At 44.2% G+C, this 23146-nt stretch overlaps 1 long non-coding RNA gene across 1 annotated transcript in view; it reads left to right on the top strand.

Annotated features, from left to right (window-relative positions):
• The first annotated feature begins 1079 nt into the window (after positions 1-1079).
• The window catches only part of LOC125716759 (uncharacterized), a 28332-nt gene continuing 6265 nt past the window's right edge, over positions 1080-23146 (top strand). The window contains exon 1 of the long non-coding RNA XR_007384398.1: positions 1080-1178. This is a non-coding gene — a long non-coding RNA (uncharacterized LOC125716759). The remainder of the gene's footprint in view (positions 1179-23146) is intronic.

Here is a 23146-nt window from a genome sequence, read left to right as displayed (position 1 = left end):
AGCGACAAAAAAAAGGAGAGATGAATGAAAACTAATTTCATCATATAAATTACCTTCCAGAAATACAGAAAACCCCAAGAAAAGGAGTCTTCATTTTGCGATTATTTTATATATAATTGAAGTGTATATGCATGCAAAAATCACCTATGCGCCAGCAACTTCCAGGATGATCTGTGTACCAATAATTACATTCCCATCTATTTCACCTTTGTCAGCAGCACAGCTCAATCCTGAGTCCCAAACTACAAAGAGAAAAGTTAGTACAGCTCAGGCCAATTTGAAAGCTTTTCAACTGAAAGATATTGTCACTTTTTTGCCAAATTGCCCCATCCTCAATGCCCTTCAAGCACTTTCGTTGCATTTCCTGTCACATATCTGCTTATCAAAGAATCTTGTGTCTCCCTATAAGCAAAAAAAAAAAAACTAATTTTCCAGAGCAGCAGTATGTCAAGCCTCTGTGGAGATTCTTAGCGTCTGTTCCGGAATATTACAGCGACAATAAACAATTCCGATTTCACGTTCCTACCCAGAACTGTAGAATCTGACAGAGATAAATTGGGAGCTCACTGCTCGGCATCAGAACTTTTCCCAACTTTCCACCGGAGCCCCATTATCTTCCCGAAAGTTAATTAAAGTGGCGGACTCTAAAATAAGGCGGATTTGTCTCTGTCCCGGGCCGAGGGAACTGAGGGTCTGGAGTGAGTGATGGGCATGACAGGGAATTCACAAGATTACCAAGGGAGAGAAAGACGCTAAAGAAGCAGGGAAAATTATGCCAGAGATTACGCTGGGAGTTCCGCTATTTGTCGGAAGAATATGTGTGCCATGTCTTTTCCCCAATCATGTAATTCCACACATCATTACCAACGTTCCTAAACTTAATTCTGCAATTACAATGCAATTAATTAATAGCTCGGGTGTCATTACACCCTTCAAGTATTTCACATGAATGAATGCATCTCTGGGAAAAAGTCTGTCCAAGCAGAAGGTGGGAGGAGTCCATCTCAGTCTGGGGGGGGGGGGGGGAATTTAGGCTGCTCGCTCTAAGTCGGTAACAGTGTCCAGTTACAGATAGGGCAGCGCCCAGTGGACAGATTGGTGAGGTCTTCCTGCCATACGGCTGTCACTCCTCGTTAAAGGGAACGAGGTGGATTTCCACCACTGTGACATCACCGCGGGTGAGCGAACGGCACGGTGTGTGTTTCTGTCTGTGTGTGTCCAGGTACATGTGTGTTGAAGGCATAGACAGGTACTCGGCGTGTGGGATTTCTCATAAACTTCCCGATCCAGACTCTCATGTTCTTTCTGATTAAGGATCCTGTTCCTGGTTCTCTCTAAAACCGGGGTCTCCAACTCCGGTCCTGGAGAGCTACCGTCCAGTAGGTTTGCTATCCTACCTGCCCTCAGATGAGCCACACCTGCTCTCAGGTAAATACCAGGAACAGGTGTGGCTCATCAGAAGCCAAGGGGGACAGAAAACCTACTGGATAGTAGCTCTCCAGGACCGGAGTTGGAGACCCGTGCTCTAAAACAAACTACAAGTATCACCTATTAAGTTTATCAGAAAAATACTGATAATATACTTTCCACAAACTAGTCCTAAGTCTACGTTGAAGGTGCATTTTGCTGGCATCAAGCGCTATGCGGAGACCAGGTATAATAATGTGTTTAAAGTCACAAAAAGGGATTCAGCAGCTTGGTATTCGCTCAGCAACATCTCGGTTTCTACCACACCTTTCTGAAATGGCTGTGTGGCAGGCTTTTACCAGCAGCCTGTTTCTGTGCCTCTCGGATGTTCTAAATGAGCTCATGGTGTATACCTGCCCTGCAAAAAAATGTAACTTAATCCGGCAACTTGGCGAACCGCTCCGTCAAACGCAGCTGGGGACCCGATAAAGCGAGAGGAAACCTGCTTGTTTCTCCTCGGCTCCTTTTGAACTCCAGCTGACCCGCTGTTTGTTGATATACAGTCTGTGGATATACACATATTTTATTACACGTTTCACACCAAAGCCTGTGGATGCTTCACAAAAATAAACTGTACAGATTACTAAATATCACAAAGGATTTTGTGCTTACTTTGGACGTCCTTCAAGGACTTTAGACACAAGGGTAAGAGTTTGAAATTGGGGAACACAACTTAATATTTAAAATGCAAAGATCTATTTTTTGCACACATTAGGCCGAATTAAATATTGAGGGGGGGGGGGGGGGGTAAATATCCCACCGTTCCCCTGTCTCATACAGCCATTTTAGAACACATACCCCAATCTCCACACAGACTTCAGAAATGAATGCCACAGACAAGCACTCTTACCTGATTTTCTTGTTACGCTTTACGAAACGTTTCGACACAGTCACAATGTCATCCCAAACACTTCAGAACATGTCATGTCCCATGAAGGGTGTTCATAGCTCGCATGACAAACATATTGACCTGTTTTGACTTTGTGATAATGACCTGGAATTAATACGGTTAAGGGTATAGCTAGCTACCAAAACAAAAATGACAGCTCAATATCCACCTGCATATGATGTTTCTCCGAGGATGGAATGGCGTGGGCCTGTACTAAGAATGTTTGGTTTTGGCAAGACTTGAGGGTTTACCTTATCTCAACTTGTAAAGATTGTTCTCCTATTATCGCCCCGATTTTTACACACTGCTGAAATCATTCACCGGGGGATGGGGGGGGGGGGGGGGGTGGTGGATCCCATTCAAATCTGACGGTACTCTGCTGTTGACATAACAAATGGCTTCAGGGGTATCGCATTTCCATTAGCGAGCGCCGAGCTGGCTAGCCGGCAGGGATGCTGGGGACAGACCCGTAAGCGACACACCTTGTTTCCAGCAAGTTCATGGGCAGTTAAAGCTAATTTGGCAGCAAACTCCAGGATCCTGACCATCGACCCTCTCTTCTCGCGCTAAATGGCCTACTTCAGCCCAGACAAATTTAACCCTCCAGTCAGCAATGGGTTAATCACTTCGGTCACAATTTAAAACCTGCTGAATTATTGACGCAAACTCTAACGTACGCTAAATCACCCAGTAAAGGTAAAGAAATTTAATTAAAAAAAATTTTACACTCATAAACTGATTAAGCCAATCTGTTGCCATGTTATCGCTAGATTCTCATCAATGATATGAAACAAGATGGAGGATTTCAGTGACAGTCTGTGGCAAATGAGATATACAGAAAGCAAGAGAACACAGCTGTAGCGGGATGTCAGTAAATCACATACCTGGGGAAAATACATCCCAGCAATTGTGTTGCTATATCCAGGAGGCAGTCCCTGCCAAAAATATCAATTCTCCGTATTAAAATGCATAAATGACAATCAATCACCCTTGTAATACTCACAGGTAATTAGTGACTGGACAGCCTAATTACTCCGGTACAATAGAGATCTCAGTCTCTGGTTTCACCCTCATGGTTCAACAGATTGATCAAATGACAGCTATCAACTCATTTGGCCATTCATTCATGGAAATTGCTTTTAAAATATTGATATTGTAGTCTAGAGCTTATAACACAATAACGCTGCCATAATTCCATTGCACATTAGCTGTCATCTGTACAGTCTATGAAAAACAAGAAATTTCTGGGTTTTTTTTTTTTTTAAAAAGTAGCAGGAATCTAAGGCTTTGTGACATCACAAACTTATGGGGTTTAAAGAATGCATACTTTCAGACAAATCAAGCCGCGGGTGACCAGAGCTGCATCCAGATGTCGGAAAATGAAAGTGAATGTTGCGAACACATGGACACATCACCACATGTATGCTTCCCTTTGTAACCGGGGGCAGGAGGGGGTGGGAACAAGGAAGTATAGAAAGTGGGTCAGTGACCAATGAGGTGTGGAATGTGACGTGGGCCCTGAGTGCCACTAAGCCCCCCCACGGTCTGACTGCCTGGCACCACACGTCAGCACGCTCCACTCGGCCTGGCTGCTCCACTCCACTGGCGCCCGCTCACTGGCCCCGCCCCCCCCGGGGCCGTCGTGTGCGCTGACCCGCGGTCGACCCAGAGTCGCGATACAAGCGACGGGATTGTAATGAATCTCTAATTACCCACAATACCTCTCTCTGCTCTGCTTGCTGCTTGAAACACTTCCCTAATCGATCTGGACACCACCGTGGGCCCACTGTGGCCTGAGCAAATTATGTGCTGAGCACTGGAGTCCAGCTCAGGGGAGAACTGGGGGGGATGGGGCTGGGGGGCTGATATAAACTCCATCCAACATACTAAACATACTTAACTCACAGTGTACAGTGCGAAGAATGAACATCAATAAACTAAGGGCTACTAAGAAAACACAGTGACCACGTGGGAATCCGGTGAAAAAGTGATGAGCCATGGATCACTGCGAACTTCCCCCCCCACCCCACCCCCCCCAACCACGGTAGGCCTTTCTGAACTATAGGAGTTAGATGATTCATAGGAGCAGCTAGCCCCAAGAATGGATCCATTTTAGTGTTAATAGTCTTAAACTAACGCCGAAGATGAAAAGCATTGCACATTGCTATAGCTTTCATCACAGATGATAGATAGATAGATAGATAGATAGATAGATAGATAGATAGATAGATAGATAGATAGATAGATAGACGGATGATGGATGGATGGAAGGATGGATGGATAGATGGATAGATGGATGGATGGATGGATGGATGGAAAAAATTATTGTTCCCAGAGGAATATTTATTCCCATACAGCAGGAATGAATATTACAGGCAGATACAAATGCACAGAAAAGCAAGGTGTTGCTCACAGTGAAAATTGGTTTCTGCATTTGACATCAACGGCCTTCTCAATTTTTTTGGGCTATGTGCTAATTAATATGTACTTATTATCTTGTCAGGGTTATGTTGATCAAATGGCCCAAGAAGGATAGAGCACGGTCACTGCGTTAAACCGCTTTCAGGAAGCTGCAACTCTGCGTTTTTGCTAACGTTTCTAAACCGCATTTTGGCTCTTCCAGTCATCCTTCCAGCCATATCTTGTTTTCACCTCGTGAGATAAACAGCCCTTTTATTCATTTGTATCTTCATTCACTTGCATGGTTTTTGTGTATAAAGATATGTGCGATATTATCAAACGAAACTAACACACACAATAGCCAAGAGTATTTGCCTGTTCCAGATTTGATGGTTTACAAACAAAATGCTGATTGACACTGAGGGACACCATTTTTTATTCATTTGAACAACCAAAAAAAATGATTACATAAAGGTTTCGGATATGAACATAGACTAACATGACTATATACTAAAACAACATCCCACAGAATAATTCCAAAATATAATCAGCTTATAAGGATACTTAACCTTAATTCAGGGTAACTGAACCTTGCTTTGAAAACACTAAGCTGCTTTGCCATTATCTTTATACAAAAACCACCTACTTTTGTACATAGCTCAAGGAAAACAGACTCACTGACAACTCAAGTTACTTTAACTTTAGTCTTTAAAAGGTATAACATAATTTCTGAATGTACTTGTCAGGAAAAAGCTTAAACACTGCGCATGGTGCGTCAATTATACACACACACATACACACAGACACACACATCTGTGTAAAATATAATTTTTTTTTGCAAACTGCAGCCTGGTTCTTCTCTGTTTCTCGTCAAGGAAGGACTTCTTCCTTTTTTTATGGGTCTTCAGTCCTCCTTCTAGGGGCCTGTTATGAACTGTCCTAGCAGTGAACTTCACACCACTTAACATTTTCCATTCTTTTTGAAGGTCACTTGAGGTCATCCACCGATTTATGAGATACTGCTGGATAACTTGATGGTCATCTCTGGCATTAGAATGTTGCTTCTGTCCTCTACCTGGCTGGATTTTGGTCATTGCCAGTGTCTCCTGTTTGACCTTATTATTCTGCACTGCGATCTTAGAAACTTTCAGTCTGGAAACAACCTGCTGCTCAGCATAACCTTTTGCCAGCAGAATCAGAATTAGACCAGGATTTAATGTAGATTTAGATGTAGATTTTTTTTTTTTAATGGAGTGGACTCTTGATTTTTTCCAGAGTTGTGTGTATATGTGTGTGTGTGTGTGTGTGTGTGTATGTGTATGTATATGTATATGTATATATATATATATATGTATGTATGTATGTATGTATATATGTATATATATAGGGGCGGCATGGTGGTGCAGTGGTTAGCACTGTTGCCTCGCACCTCTGGGACCCGGGTTCGAGTCTCCGCCTGGGTCACATGTGTGCGGAGTTTGCATGTTCTCCCCATGTCGTCGTGGGGTTTCCTCCGGGTACTCCGGTTTCCCCCCACGGTCCAAAAACATGCTGAGGCTAATTGGAGTTGCTAAATTGCCCATAGGTGCGCATGTGTGAGTGAATGGTGTGTGAGTGTGCCCTGCGATAGGCTGGCCCCCCATCCTGGGTTGTTCCCTGCCTCGTGCCCATTGCTTCCGGGATAGGCTCCGGACCCCCCGCGACCCAATAGGATAAGCGGTTTGGAAAATGGATGGATGGATGGATATATATATATATATAAACAGTTTATTTCTCTGGTCTATATCTGACCTTTTCAGTCCAAGTCTGGTTGCTTTATGGTAAATAGACCCAGTTTGTTCACCATTATGCTACATTCACAAATTAGTGGGTGCTTGTTTGCCAGATGACCAAGTCCATTTGTACCCATAATCCTTTGGCAGCCTGTTACCATATCACTTGGTACTGGTCCAAAGCTTCAAAGAACATAGGCCAGCGCTGGTAATGAAATGAAACATCACACTCATCAAATTAAAATGGCAAGTGTCGACTTGGGACAAACATGAGCACTTCCCTTCACTGCGTTTGATGGGATGTCAGCAGTGCGGATCTTCAGATTTCCACTGCCATTGTCTTAACTCCAGGAGAAAGATCAGCTGAGGCGTTTTTGAAGGCTCAATCTCCATTTGTAATCATTCAACAAACGCCAGTGAATTTCATCATCTGAAGTGTCCGTTAGTTTTGGGGAGGTCTAAAAAACATCATAGGGATCAGATGTGAAAGGAAATAATTCGGTGGGATACTTGAGGTATGAAGCCCACCGGTTTTAGATGAATCATCCACCTTCCGGCCACTAATGCTGGTCAGGTCTTTTGATGTGAATCCATCACACAGCACATACACAATCGTACATGTTCACCTCCGAGGTGTCAGTTAGCCTCATTGCATGTCTTTGGAAGAAAACTGAGCATCTGGAGAAAAGCCACACAACACACGGAGAACATGCAAACTCCATGCAGCAAGCAGAGGTGGGATTCAAACCCACAATGGGATCAAGCAACAGCCTAAACCGCTGAGCCAGCCATGCTGGCCCTTAAAGGAACATATGCTGCAAGTCCGAATTCAACTGCCACATATATATATATATATATATCAATGTATCTATTAGTACATCGTACATACTTAAGATCACACTGTGCCAAAAGCAATGACATTTAAATCTCATCAGAACGCTCTACTGATCTTGGCTCCATGACTGATTAAATACAAGACGGCCCTCTGGTGAGGATTGGTGTGGCATTTAAGAAGCTGCCAAAATCACGTTTGCTGCCTCACTGTCATCCTGTAACAGCGCTGCTGCTTTCTCGCAATTCTGAACACGTCTGCACTCCTGTCACGCAGACGGCTTGTTCCTTCGAGTTCAGATGCCTGGCAGAGTCGACATGTCAGAAGTTTGAAACAAGTTAACGATTAAGGACAGCTACCAGGAAAAATGTAATTTAACAGTTTTTTTTTTAACATCCAAAAACGTTTTCTAGTATTATGATTTCACCACAGTTTAAAGAACTCAGCACTAATCAATTAGAAAAATGAGGCAGTGAGTGTGATCAGAAGGTCGCTGGTTCAAGCCCCAGTCTCAGCAGAACGGTCACATGTCTGTGGGCCCTTGAGCAATGCCCTTAAACCCCAGCTGCAGGGGCGCTGTGTGTTAGCTGACCCTGCACTGTGACCCCCAAGCTATGGAGAACAACACAAGGTCAGCAAAGAGAAGCATTCCAATGTACCTGCACTTGTGCAAATGGCAAATAAAGCATGCATGTTCCTTTTGTTGGAGATTAAAATAATATAACACCTTCAAGCAGAGATCAATAGAAATTTGAAAATATTACAGAAAACCTTATCAACTGCATGAATAAACATGACTTTAGACAACCACTTAAACTGTTGTAGGTTAGGCAAATTTCTACTACTCCACCTGTGATGAGGAAAGGGCAGGTCTAATGGTAATAGGACCCAAACTCAGACACCTGTGTTGGCCATGGGGGTTGGGGTGGGGGGGGGGCGTTGGTTGTGTGAAGGCGGCTGGTCAGTAGGGATCTTACTCTGGGGTGGGGTTCCAATTCGACAGCAGGGCGCCATGGATGTGGGGTGTCTGGGGCTTGCGGGGGGGGGGGGGGGGGTGTTGGTGGCGTGGCTGTTACCGATCCTCCACCCCCCCCAACCCCCGCCCATGATTTAAGTTCTCACAGCGCTGCCACTTGAGGTGCACGGCCAGACCCCACCCGGTAACCCAAGCCTTGAACCCCCCACCTTGCATTGTTTGCCAATCCCCCTGGCAACTGACACATTTTCGGGCCGTGAGATACACCGGGATGCCCCGTGTACCTCTCGCTGTCTCCAACCTGTCAGGCCGCTAATTTAATACTTCCCATAAGGCGGATGTAACTTTTCCTTCCTCATCCAGTGGCTCTGGGTTTGATTTCTGATAAATCAAACCGTGTAAAATGAGTCATCGCTGCTTCGAGGCTGGATTTTTTTTTTTGCAGGGAAAATTAATGGGCATTCCTGTAAAATATATTCCCAGTGGTAGAGCTTTTTTTGCCGTGGGTGTCGCACGCTACCTCTCCCCTGGGTCTTCTATAACACCCTGTGTTGTTCCTGAGACCTGATAGCCCCATTTCCTTTGTTTGAGCTCTTCTGCCTTAACCCCTTTATGACTGGCCCAGCCAAACTGACTTTATCAGAGCCCCTGAAATTAGGCATGCTGAGCTCCTCATTGGTTAAATGTGTTTGGAGTTCAGCAATGACTGCAAGCCAGGGTCAGTGATTCCATCCTCAGAAATAACCTTTTCTGTGCTGAGCATAACGCACATATATCAATCACCACCCGTTTTTAGACATCAGTTCAGGGTTGGGTGCGATTAGTAAAATTCTACAATGCCAAGTTGTTAAAGTCAAACCAGCACACAATGTGTAAACCTAAATATCATTTTAAAAGGCAACTTGTAATTCCTCTTTTTCATCCATCCATCCATCCATTTTCCAAACTGCTTATCCTATTGGGTCGCGGGGGGTCCGGAGCCTATAATTCCTCTTTTTCCAATGTTTTAATCTGTTAATACGGCGGAGTAGGACCCGGAACTGGACCTTGAGGTACCCCACATGGTAATCTAGGACAAATAACTCCGAAGGTTTCTGTGACTGCTTATTAAATGTCAAGTTTAACTACACATTTATCAACAAGAGCAACATAAGCTTTTATTGAAATCACAAATAAAAAGGAAAAGAGAACACAGCTTAAACACAGTATAATGGATGGATGGATGGATGGATGGATAGCTGGAAAAACTGGTTGCAACATTTTACAAAGAACATATGCTCTGGAAATATCACAGGAAGTGCATACAGATAAAATAATATCAAGCCTGAATTTCCTGCTAAGTCCCAAAACGTTTGTCATTCCAGTTTTATTCCTTGCTTTTCCTGGGACAGTCTCTAACTACAGGTTTTCGACCAGGAGGAACTTCTGTGATATAGAATCGGATGCTTCTCACACTGGTACTAAGGGACTAATCTCCCACCTGAAGTCCCAAGGGACCTCTGATTGAGTAGCCGGGGCCGCGAGTGTGGCTAGGGGGATGTTGGTGAACGTGTATGCATCTCCTTCCAGCAGGTTGGGGGGAGGATGAGCTGAGCTTTGATCCTGGTTCAGGTGACTGTGAGTCCAATGAAGTGGCGGGGGCTGCCCTCAGCCCAGAAAGGTCTCCAGGGGGTATCTGGTGGACACCAAGGCTCGACTCAGGCACCTGATATCTAAGGGATGGTCTTTCAAGAGTGGGATTGGCTTTGTATTCCATTATCCTGTCAGTCCTCCCCTTCGGCTTAGTGCCGGAACATCAACACGCTTCCAGAAGTGAACATCCTTTGAAAAATAATTCCATATACCCTGCATGTGTAACATCCATCCTCTAACATAAATCACATGCAAAATTACATATATCACTTTATAAGTTACCCCAGGTAAGAAAAAGCATACATTTTGACTAAAATCGACAAAGATATATTATTATTATTTAATGTCACCGTCTAGACAAATTTTGTCACTTGTTTTTTTTAAGAAAAACAACAGAGCACTTTTAAAGTAAATTAAGGACAACAATTTATACTCTGGATTGGAAATATGAGAGGAGTTATGACCATAATATTTCAAAATTATTTTTCAATTTTAAATTCAGGTAACAGGGAAAATGTGATTAAAATATACCCGTCACTCATGTATTCAAAGTACTAACGAAAATAGTGAAATACGACGGACAACAGGCAGACTTCCGTTGTGTTCTTAACATCTCATTGTGTGAAAGCTTGTCTCAGACCTCTCAGGTTAAATAATTAAGGTGTGCAGTTCTACCAAAGCCAGGTGCAAGCTCCATGGCGACCTAAATTATTCATAATCTAATATGCAGGTGACACTGAGGGACAAGAAAAACAGAGTCAAAACTGCCCTGGGGGCAAGTGTTATATTCCATTGCAAACTCCTTTGACGTGGCACTAAAATACTAGGAAGCAGAAACGAATGCAGTAGGTTCCATTTTGGTAAATGTAAATGTAAAATGGCCAAAGAAACCTAGAATTTCTTGAAGCACAAGTCTGAAATTAATTCAACTGCAGAATGAATAATAAAATACTGAACTAATCACACGAGTCATTTTAACGAAAAACCTGAACAGTTCCTCAAGTCGTCCCTCAGTTCAGCCGTACCGGAACGGTTCACACAGATTTTTGACTGCTTCACTACGTATCAGTTCTGGAGTACCCAACCGACAACACGGGCTTCCCATGGGAAACAGTGTCCTTTCGCAAAACCCCAGATCCTGCCAGGAACACGCCATCTGCAGCTAGGCTTGAACCAACACCAAACAAATGTTAAGAGCTTCTTGAGCAAACGTCAAGGCTGCAGACCATAAACCTTGCAGCTAAAACGCCGTCGACAACAACCTGCTGATCGCCCGGGATTACACACAGCAGTTAAAGCCTTGCGTTAGTTTGTCGTTTCCCCCCACCGCCATATCAAGCGTTAAAATCAGCTAAATGAGACAGGCGACATTCTATCATCTTTGAGGCCTCGGGGAGATTTTAGGGAGGGCAAGAAAGGGAAGCACCAACATGTCTGCCATATGGTGAGCGGGTCCTTATTTGGGGAATTTACATAATCCCTCTACCCCGTCTTCTAAAGATGGCCTTTACATGTTGACGTTAACAGCACTAAGAGCGTTCGGAGACTGCAACTTGGGTCACGTGATGTTGTTTGGTTCCTAACCTTTTTTTAACATCACTTCATATTTATCATGTCTGTTTTGATGAATTAGTTTTTTTTTTCTTTTTACTAATGTCCTGCTTCCTGGCAGTAATTGTTACTTGCAGCAGTCAAGCAATCGCATTAGTCTTGTAACAGAGTAGTATATTACTTAGGGAGAACTGTTTTCTAAGGCATTACGGTAAATGTGAAGGCAGGTTTCAGTTTCCCACTTTCTCTTCTTATTTTGCTATCTTTTCATCCCAAACAGACGAAGACCTACATATGCAACTAGATAAACAGTCTTCCAAGTAATCTCTGCTGTTGAATAATTTAAATGTTTATCATAACTGAACGAGAATTAAAATAACAGCCACACCACCCGGTATTCTCGGCAGTCATGCTCTCTAGTAATAAAACTAACGCTTTGACATCAACAATAACGGTCATAATAAAAGGACCCTGTACTACTTGGTTTAATCGTAATACTATCATTTTGTTGATAAGGAGGTCAAATGATTGCATTATTCAAGGGTTCGTAACCATCTTTGTAGTAAGGCACAAAGCCTGCTCGTTTAATTAAGCAATGACGTTTAAGCCCTTCTAAGGGGTTGTCCTTTATAAGCCTAATTTAAAAAGCTAATAAAACCCTATAGTGCATAAATTTAGGTAACACCAGCGTGGCTAGTCACAGTTCAAGCTTATCAACTCCCCCCCCACCCTAACTAGCACTGGAAGGTAGAAATTAAATTATATTTCCAGTCCTTATTCCAAATGATATTAAAAATCTAAATGCACGCTATATATTTGCAATCTTTACGTGTTATCCCGCAGGCTTTTCTACGAACAGCCGCTCCAAAAGAAAAAAATTGTAAAAATAAAACCAAAGTTGCTCCGATCGTGCAACGTGAGTGACAGCGGCACGACCATCGAACGAGGAGCAGGTTTATCTCTGAGGATGTAATGTTGGGGTCAAATATGCAATTAACCTTCCCGCTGAAGCCCAGAGCCCAATTCCTGACCACATCAACTTCGGCGACAAAATCCAGCTGCCTTCCCGAATCCCTCCGCACATGATTTAAAACTCGCCCGGCCGAGAATTATCTGAATATAAATGAATGTAAATAGCTAATGAGTTCTGATTTGTTTTCGTTTGAGGCCCTATCAGAGCATGAGGTGCCAGGCTGTGTTTTTTCCCCATGGTGGGGGTGACTACCCTCTCTGTCACTAAGCTTTTATGTTCCGTATTGGTTACAAGGGAACAATTGGGGAATATGAAAACGGAAGCTCAGTGCATTCATATGGCACTATTCTTCCGTCAGGTCAATGGAACGGGAACGCCACTGTCGTCTTCCCTAGGCCCTTGGGGAGGGGATGGAGACAACGACAGCGGTTCACTGGGCCTCCCAGACGGAAAGGAGAGGTTCCACCACCCTTCCCCAGGAGACCGTAATGGGAACAGGGTGCAACACCTCCGAGGATGAATGGCCGCAATAACCTTATTGACTTACCATCCGTTTGAACGGTGTGAAAGTTCGTGGCATGCAACCATATCTAACGGAGACAAATTTATGTGCCCTTTCTCCAGATACGCGATTCCCCCATTCCATTGTTAGAAAGATGCTGTACCTCTCCTACGGTTACTTAAGCAATCATTTAATTACAAGCAACCCTTCTTACCGAGGTCCTTCCACATTCTGCGCGGCTTACAAGCAACGTAACATAAATCGACAACAAAAGTCGTATCGGCAGAAGGATGACGTGCGGAGGGCTGCACGCGCACGTCGGTGCGGATCTTTCGAAATAAGATGGAAATGGCAGTGAACCACAGTCCAGATAATTTCCTATTAAGAAGATCAGCAGTAGCGTGTACACATAGGCCTATACAGTTTCCCTTGGGGTCAGAGTGGCATGAGAATGAACAATCAAGGTCAGTTGAACTTATAGCCTAGGGGTTAAGGCAAAAGGCTGTGATCGGGTTTCCCTTCTAATTGCAGTGAGGCCTGTCACTCAGGCACTGACACTGCACTGAGTGACCAGAGAGAAGGGCACTGGTATTTTTACCCCTTTGCGAGATGTATTTTTCATTACCCAGTATCCCTCGCCTCTCCACTCGTCTCATGAGCACCCGGGTAAAGCTAGCGAGCAAGGAAACACATAAGGCCCAAAATTAAATTGTTCAACTATGCCTCGTTTGCGATTTAATTATTTCAGATGCGCCGGCTTGCCTTGGAATGATCCCTCGTCCTCCGCACCTAGTCGACTGGGCTATGAGCCTGGAGAGGATTTGAGAGTCGGGTCATTGACAGTCTGGGAGCTAATAACCCTTCCACACTGGACTTTTTGTCTAATATCTGCTTCGGTAACATGCTGTGTAATCCTTAGCTACCCTTTGATAACGGCTGTTTTGATTATGCCGTGTGTCAAGTCTCTTGAGCTCTGAGTTATTACCAGAGGATTAGGAGCCGCTAATATTACTCTCAGGCTTGAGTATCCAAGTTTGTGGAACAAATATGACACGGTTTGCAAGCTCTTCGTGATTAACCTTGAAAGTGCTTGGGACCGCTTTTGGACACTGCTGGATTTATGATGCTAAGCCATATCTGCGTACAACACACCTCATCTATCCTTTACTAATTACCAACATTTAGATGTTATGCATCTTCTGGGCAAGATGATTTTGTTTATTGGAATAAGTGCAGAGGACTACATTTTTATATTTTGAAAATTTCCCTCTTCATGTGCATTTTTATTCAATTATCTTCCAAAAACAGCGTTTGCTTAATACCCCCTATTAAACCATGCAGGCTGTCGTGAATTAGACTTTACTATGATAAAGATCAGTTTATCTGAAGGCTGGTTTCAGATGAGTTTCTCACTGCTTACAGTAGGTTAAATAATCTGAATACATTCTAATATCTTGCTTATGCTGTTCTTTGGTTCCCTCTACTGGCCATGAACTTCAACGTTCCAAACGCTTGCTAAATACATTCTAACAACGGGTTGAATGGATCACCAGAACCGCGATTAAATATTATATTCTTCTATTTTATAAGATATTGGGCTTGAAAGCAACTAAAGAAAAGAAATATATTCTTGAGCTTTCTTTATTAATAGTGCAACTACAGAAAAGTCTTACAGGCAAAGTCCCTGAATGATTCAACAAGTCAAGGAGATTTTCTTATCCCACTTCAAAGACACAGGGAAATAATACTTAATCGCCTATTGTGTTATCCTCCCTTAAAATCTGTCCTTATACCAATAAAGGAGACAAATAATATATCTCTGGGCCACTTAAAATTCTTTTCCTCTTTGTTGCTTAAAACGTATTTAAAAATAAAAAGGCAACGCCTGCTTAAGTACGTTTGTCAGAACTTTGTCAAAGCATGATGCAGAAAATCTGAATCTGATCTTGTACTGTAAAGGATTACACTGTGATCCGTGTAGTGAATTACAGCACACGCTGCCTTTCCTGAAGATTTCCGGGGGCCCGAGTCAGTCCAGCGTTTTAACGATACGCCGATCCCCGAGTTCAAGCCCCTCGTTTCGGCGTGATGGGCGGCACTGGCGCTTGGAGGTCAGTAACATGTAAAGGGGTTTAAACGCAGACAAGGAGGGCGCTGAAGAAGCCGGTGTAAAATCAGCACCTGCGCACAATGCAGACTCCAGGCACCTCTCACACATCATCGACCTTTCGAGCTCCGACGGCTTAGTTTGAAAGCAAAGGTGAAACCAGATATGAAAATTGCAACGCGGCCACAGAGCAGGCAGCTATCGCAAGGCTCCGGCTGACACCGCATCCGCGGGATCGGGTTTCCGGCGCGCTCTCGTAGCCTGGGTCAGCTGACCGCTGCCCCGCGGCCCCATTGGTCGCCTGCCATCCAGGTTCAGTAATGATGTAACCGGAGCGTGTGGGAACAGGGGCGCCTTGCGGTTCTGTGTGATAAACGCGACTTTCCCACTCCTACCCCGGAGACGGGAGTGCATGCGAGTGCGGCCCGCCGCCGCCGCTGCCGCCTTCGTCCCGGCCGCCCCTTATCGAGAAATCCAACCTGCTCGCTTCTGTAGCCGTGTGCTTTCAGGGCTCCCCGTTTCAGCAATGGGAACAGCTCCTATCACACGCCATTTGCGGATTAGTGCAGGTTCCTGACATCTGCTTCATTGTTTTTTATTTTTACTCAATGTTGCCATTTATTATTTACTATCATTTCAATAAGATATGTTTAAAATGTTTATTTGCCCATAAGAATGTATTTTCCGTTAAAATATGTAATTACTAATTACATAGTGTAAGAAAGTCCACCAGGTGATCATAGAGTAAGAGAATGACTTTGAGAGTCATTTTAGGAACTGAAAACAATGTCCGCTTGTCAGTTAACTGGAGAGAGTTTATAAGGAGAAGCTTACATTAAGATTACCAAAACTACAGTCCATTATTTGTTCTTAAGATAATGGAGGACCAATACCAAAAAAATATATACCGACAATTAAACATATCCCCAAAAAGAGCCTGTAGACGTCATATTATTGACCACATTTAAGATAATCATGAGAAGGAGTTACCCTGGTTAGGTAATTCTTATATAACACTAGTCAACCTGCTTACATGCATTTTTAGTGCATCCTTTTAAAAGTATTTGCGCAGTAAAACCTGCAGTATTGTGAAACGGGAAGAGGAATGAAATCTATTTACGAAAAAAAAAAACACATTCGTTTTAACGGCAGTCTGCGTCTTTTTAAGCACTAAAAACATCCGCTTCTCGTTAGCGCCGTAGCCCGGGTGCTTGAGACAGACCCCCCTTTTACTAATGTATTGAGGCTTCCTTCCTCCCGTGAATCGAGTCCGGGGCATAAAGGGGGGCGAAGTACCGGCGCACAGGACCGGGACGCAGGGGCCAAGGGAGAAAACGGCTCGGCAATTAGTCAGTATCCTCACCGGGCACTTCAGGTTCCCAGTGCGAGTCAATTATGTGGGTCTGATTAAGCTGAAGCGCGAAGAGAGCCATTGTCTCCCCCTGCCTGCATCCAGATGTTGGTGGACAATAATTCTGCCTCATAAGCGTCTTCGTTTTCCCACGTTATTATTGCGAAATTTAATTGCTTCCCCCCCCCACACTCTACGCACTGGAGGTTCATTTTTAAGATCTGTCTCGTTAAATGAATTTGGACCGGGCCTTCTTCAGTTTTTTCCATGAATATTTAATTGAGCTTTGAACAACTCTTAAAACCCCCCCACGTGTGACGAGCCCTGTTTCGAAACACACTAAATGAGAGGTCCAAGTGGACCTTCATTATATAGTTAAAAAAAATAAATAAAACACTAAAGGAGACCCCAGTGTAAATGGTTTCAAGGGAATTTCTGCATTAATTTGATATCTATTTATATGGCATCTGATGCCTGCCTGAGATCTTCCAGCGTTTGTTTTGTCTGTGTCCCAAAACACACAGCGAGAACAGAAGTGGTACCACTTCAGTGTCAAAGCCCCGCACTGCCTCTGTGGCCTATTGTCCCACAACAACCACCTGCTCTTGCTAACTTCAGCTAATCCCTTCATAACGATGGACTGCTAACAGGTTAAAACCCTAAGAGGGAACCCCAGCAATGAGTCTGTGATGCTGATCAAAATATAACAGTCTGATACATTCACATGCAATATACAGAAGAGTAAAAAAAATAGTTTTTGCAAATGACTTGTACTATATTATCTGAATTTGTAATCCATTCTCATCAAAGTAACTGGTGTTTACACTTAGTCCCCAATCCTGGCTTTAGTATTTAAGAAACTGATCTGCAGAGGAAGAATGAACCAGCATGTCCTACTTCAGATCTTCTAACAAACACTAAATGCTGAGCTTCCACTATGTAACGCAGCCATCTGAGTCAACACAGTGAAATCTGCCTAAAAAAACAGACACTGCAACAGGTGCGATACATTCAAACACGTAAAGGGGAGATGTCACGCCGTCGCGTGTCAGGTGGTTTATTATGGCCTCGTCCTGGGGGGCCAGGCGAACAGTAGCAGCGCAGAGCCTAGCCGCAGCTCCTGGGGGGGGGGGGGGTAACGGCGTTTGTCCTTCCTCTGTCTAGCTCCAGGGTCACTAGGTTCCTGTCCCCGGATGGCTGTGTTTGATTTTGTCCCACGCATTCCCGTGGGGGGGGAGATAATGCACTGTGGTAGCAGGGGAAGAGTTAACGCTACCCCCATCCTGGTGCGTGTCATGCCACTGGGACCAGTGCTGACCTTAATTACTCCAGTGAAAGCAGGAACAGGGACTGCTCTCCCCCCCTCCCCACCCCCCAAAATCACCACCCCCATCACCAGCCCCCCTCCTTCCCCTTAACGAGCGAGGGGCACTCTAGGATGGGCAGCTGAGCGGCACGGGGGTCTCTGGGAACGGATCCGTGGGGGTGGGGGCAGGGGGGCGCTCTTCACGAGAAGCCCCTCCATGCTGAGAGGAGCGGGGGCCAGCTCCCGGACACCTGGTCATTAACATTGCTAATTAGCGGCCATTAATCAGGGCTGGCGGGGCTTCGTGCGGCGCGGGCTCCAAGGAGAGCCCATGAATGGGGAGATTGTGCCCCCCTGCCCCCCCTCCCACCCCGGGTACCTCCAGAAGTGGTGGGATAAAAAGCGATTCCCATCAGCTCAAGATGAGATGGATTATGAGGAAGGTTAGACGACAGTCGGAGATGAGGGGATGCAGTGAAGAAGGAAGTGGAGAGTTATCTCTCACTCACTTACCTGCCCAGCAACTGAGTCTCTGCAGCCCGAAGCAGCCGGTTAACGAGCTGGATGCCAGTGACTCGTTTATTTCCTTCCCAAGATGAGTCAAAATTTAGCTAATAACCCAGCTTCAAATTCACCATAAAGACTTTTGGGACAAAAACATGCAGAAATATAGGAAAAGTAATACAAGTAATAATAAATTAATCATTCACAGTGCTTCTAATTTACATCTATATTACATTATTGTTCTCAATCACATGTATTTGTCAAGATGTATGTAATTCAGTAACTGATTTAGTAACTATAATTCTCCATGATCTTTAACAATGTGTGATTTACAAAGACGGTACACTACAGTTGACTTGTGAAAGTGGCTGTTTTGGATTGTTTTTCATTCAGTGGTGCATTGCCTCATTTTTAACATAGGATTAAAATAATTAATCTCCTTGAGATATGGCACTTAAATTTGATAAGTAATTTCATCATCCACAGTGGTCAAAATCAATATTCATTAAACAAATTAGATAGCGGAAAGTATATTGCAAATATAAAAAAAATAGCCATAAGTTGGCTGAGTGATCCATAGTCAAAAAAAATCTCAATTGATTTACCACATGACTTCAAAGACTCCAAACATGCCTAATTTATTAAATAACTACTAAATTAAATAACATTGTCAAAACCTTTTCAGCATGGTGAAACACTTTTACCAGTAAATTAATAAAACTTGGTGAACGATAAATAATACCGCAGGTAAGTAAAGTAAAAAGTAGTCAGATGAAACACGATGTGTGATGTGATGCATTAACACTAAGGAGTGTACAGGGCTACATAACACTATACATATTCAGCTTGAAGGAAGAGCTCTGGAAATTCCAACATTAGCATATTTTAGTATTCAGACGCTACGCATGTCATTTACCAATTGGAGCTGGGCAGTGACCGTGTGACGAGGGCTAGTGTGCTGACCAGCTCAGGCTAACATAAATGGGCTCATTCCTGGCCCTCTCGTGATGGATTGCCTTGGAGGCCCAAGGAGAAGAGATAAAATGTTAAGGGGCGATGTATCAATGAGCTCTGTCGGCCTGGTTGGATTTCGTAGGGGCAACAGGGACCTTGCCAAGAGTGCAAGAATTTGCTCTAATGGGAGGTTGGGGGGGGGCAGCTTAATTCCTTCATATGGCCCCCTGCTTTTCACGTTTTTTTTTTTTTTTTGGAGAAAAGCTAAATCCATAAACCGTTCGAGGCTACTGAGAGAACGCCTTCACCCAAGTTTGTCTTTTTAGGCCAACTCCTACGGCAATTAGCACCGGCGCTTTAAAAAATTGTTGCGGAGGCCTTCTGAGGGAGAACCGTTGCTCGGACAGCGTCTGTAGTGGGTTCATTTCAAAACCCGTGTGACTCCAGTAATTCCCATACTGCTCGTCAATCCAGGACATGACGGATACGAATTTAGAAGCAAAAATACTCAAAAGTAGCATATTTCCGCATCCACTCATATAAATTCAGTATTTCATATTTAAATTCTGTTTACGGTACTCAAACACATTTGAAATGGTAACTTAAAAACACAGTTATTCATATTTATTTCAGTACTAGGGTACAAAGGATTAGCTTTTAGTAACATAACTGCCCATAAGTATAGGTAAGTGGGACAATATAAGATGTCTGTAAAATGTGGATTTATTTTATATTTCTTTAGGTATGGAAGTCCTTCATTACCTGCTTTTGTTTAAAATATTCTGAAATATCTCCTTTGCTAAATCTATGTCATTCAGTGAGACAGGAGACCGTGAAGCGGTTCGTCTCTCCTTTAGCTCTTTTCTCACTAAAATCAAGGCCTGCTTGTCAGCGATGAAATTTTTCGCCCTGACTTGTACGTTTCATCCTTCTGCTTTAATTATCACTTCACGGTCTGAGGCCTTGGGGGCAGAGAGTGATTTTTTAGACGGTTACCGTCTCTGACGGCAGCCTCCGCATCACTCTTAACCTCAAGTACTTCCAACCCCCCCACCACCACCACCCCCCTGGTTTGGGCCCATCGAGGATCCGTGAAACGACAGTGAGGCCCCCCGGCCATCAACAATTCTGGAGTCCTTGGGCCGAGAGGGAAGAGAGGATGCTTGAGCGGCTCGTAAAGGCTGCATGGGCGCATGTGCGCGCCGGCGACGACAATGAGGGAACCGGGGAGAGCTGGATTGAGAGGCTGCCCACCCGGCGCATCGACGCCCGTCGAGGTCACAGGCGGGAGGAGCTGAAGAATCACATGTTAAATGGTGTGGGAGGACTGAACGGCGAGGGTGAAGACGACCGAAAAACGCTTCACGTCTTCTGCCAAAATCATCTCCCCAGGGCCTGTGCACCTGTTTCCTTAAGACCGCACTGCACTCCTGATGAAACGCTCTCTCTCTCTCTCTCTCTCTCTCTCGCTCTCTCGCTTTTTTCTCTTTCTGCTTTTTTCCACTGTCTTTTAAAGAGAGGAGACATGAAAAAAGCCACATCAAAGTTTCTAAAGGAGAAGAGTGAAGTCTCCTCAGAAAGCCCTCGGAGGCAGCGGGAGCCGGTCGCTCGGGGGGGGGGGGGGACATTCCGTACCGTCGCGTTGTTTATCAGCCCCCGGTTACAAACAGAGCCGAGGCCAGGCGACTGGCGACGCTTCAATGCAAATGAAGGGGACATTGCAACAGCCGGCCCTCCCCTCCCTCAAAAAAACACACATAAACGGGCGCGAGCATACACACACACACACACACACACACACACACACACCCGTTCCAAGTTCTGCTGATCGGCATATGCCTAGCTGGCTGTGCACCGCTTAGCGATGAGGGAGATGGGATAAACAGAAACAGCTATGCGAAAACAAAATGGTAATTAGAAATGCAAAAAAAAACAAATGTAGGAAAAAAACAGGCAAAAAAAATGCAGAGAAATATTCCATCCGAAAGCTTCTGTTTGCAAATGCAAAGCACCTGTGAACTTTACCTCATTTTTAGACCATGTCTATGGTACTCAAGTTACAATCCCAGCAACTCTAATAGTACGTTGCAACCAAGCTTCAAATGTCAGTGTGTCATTTGCTCACTCCTGCTTGCGGCAACATCATGCACAAACTCACCTAAGCTACTGGGAATTAAAATTCCACTTTCCAGTAGCTCTACTTTTTATCCCCACCCCACACCCCAGCTTAAAAATTCACCGTTACGGTGATGAGGAAAAAGGAGGGAAAACTGTGCATAGTGTTGATATCAGGAACGTTTGTCCTGTTTTCAATGCGAATGAATGTGTATGTGACATGCAGCACAGTTCTAAAGGTGATGTCGTGATTGTCCTGGAGAAAACCGGTGGTTGCGACCAAGTTCCTTCACTGGTGAGTCCAGCCCATCGCTGATGACCAACCCATTTAAAAGTCTGCATGTTGGTCAGGGAAGTTTGTCATTGTTTTTTCTTTTTTTTTGGACACCCAAAACTAGCTCTGGGAAAGGTACACGCTCTTTGTGTCAACAGGTGCCTAGATCAGCTTAAGAATAATCAATACCGCCCCCCTTCACGACCCTTCCCCCCCACCCTGCTTTTATGCCCCGTCATTAAGCCTGCCCCAGACAGGAAATTTTTCACGTGGATGGTCTTTACAAGTGGTTCTGGGTCTTAAGCCCACGGCCTGGAGAAGTCATTTGGGGGAGGTTGGGGACACCTAACTCAGTTTGTCAGGTCCCACGTAGCTTTTCGCACCCAGTTAACACCTTTGGTTACGGCCTTGCGCCTTCACACACAGACGCTTTTATTATCTTCCCCTAAATACTAAGACGAGTGATTCCACAGACAACTCACCCCCCCCCCCCCCCACTTCACTGATTCTTTCACACCCCCCAGAGGTGTTGTTTCATTGCTTCGTTAAACTGAATTTATTTTAGCGATTCAAGGACAGTGCTTTAAATAAATACTCCCTGAAATTAATGAAATTAATAAACAAAATAACCACACAAAACAGACATCGCCTGTTAAATTTTCATAACTGACGCACATATATATATAGCAAATATATAGTATAACAGTAGAGTAAGTCAGAGTAAGGCTTGGAATATTATCTATTAAAACATCCGACTGGCAATACAGGAATCGATTGCTGTAAACATAAATTCAATACTAACTAATGAAAACCAGTTTTGTTTTGCAGTTTTGCTTGGCTTATTCTATTGAATGGAGGCCCATTTGACAGCAAACAAAAACAGGCCCCTGAACTTGCTCTGATTCCAAAACGCTTTGAAAGTCTTCCAACTTTCTCATCTGTTTAACTTCCACTGGCTCAGAAAGCAGTGTGACCCACTGACAATGGAGAACAGATATTTTGGGTAGAAGAGTTTCGATAAGCGAACATGTAACAATCACTTAAAGCCCCCATCTGCAGGGTCTGGCGAGGGAGCCAAGGACAAGCCCTGAGGGTCATTTTGGCTTTGCTCTGCCAAAACACACTTTAAATGGGCGATGGCAATAAGCGAAGTCAGGATCAGAAGTGCCGGACCATGCCTTTTCACCGGGCAGAAAAGCCACCGAAATCTCTGGCTCTCCAGCGGAAACGTGGCATCTGGCTGTCGGGGTCTCCACCACCCACAAGGCCACGCGCATCGACCTGGCAGAGTCCAACCAGAAGACACGGACCACAGTGTTAGTCTCCCTACAAGGTCCTTCTTGTCAACACAAAAAAGGTTCTTATCTTAAAAATAAATGATCTAACTGTGACTGTGACTCTGACTGTGACTGTGACTGTGGGGTCGAATGGGAATCGCTTTGGTTGAAAGATTCCAGAGAAAGTACTGTAACTGAATATTAACGCTAAATCCAATGAACGCAATGAACGATGCATTGAAATATAATGTGCAAGGCAGCTCT

The sequence above is a fragment of the Brienomyrus brachyistius genome, chromosome 21 (assembly GCF_023856365.1).
Source record: "Brienomyrus brachyistius isolate T26 chromosome 21, BBRACH_0.4, whole genome shotgun sequence".
NCBI lineage: Eukaryota > Metazoa > Chordata > Actinopteri > Osteoglossiformes > Mormyridae > Brienomyrus > Brienomyrus brachyistius.
This window is presented reverse-complemented; position numbering and strand designations above follow the sequence as displayed.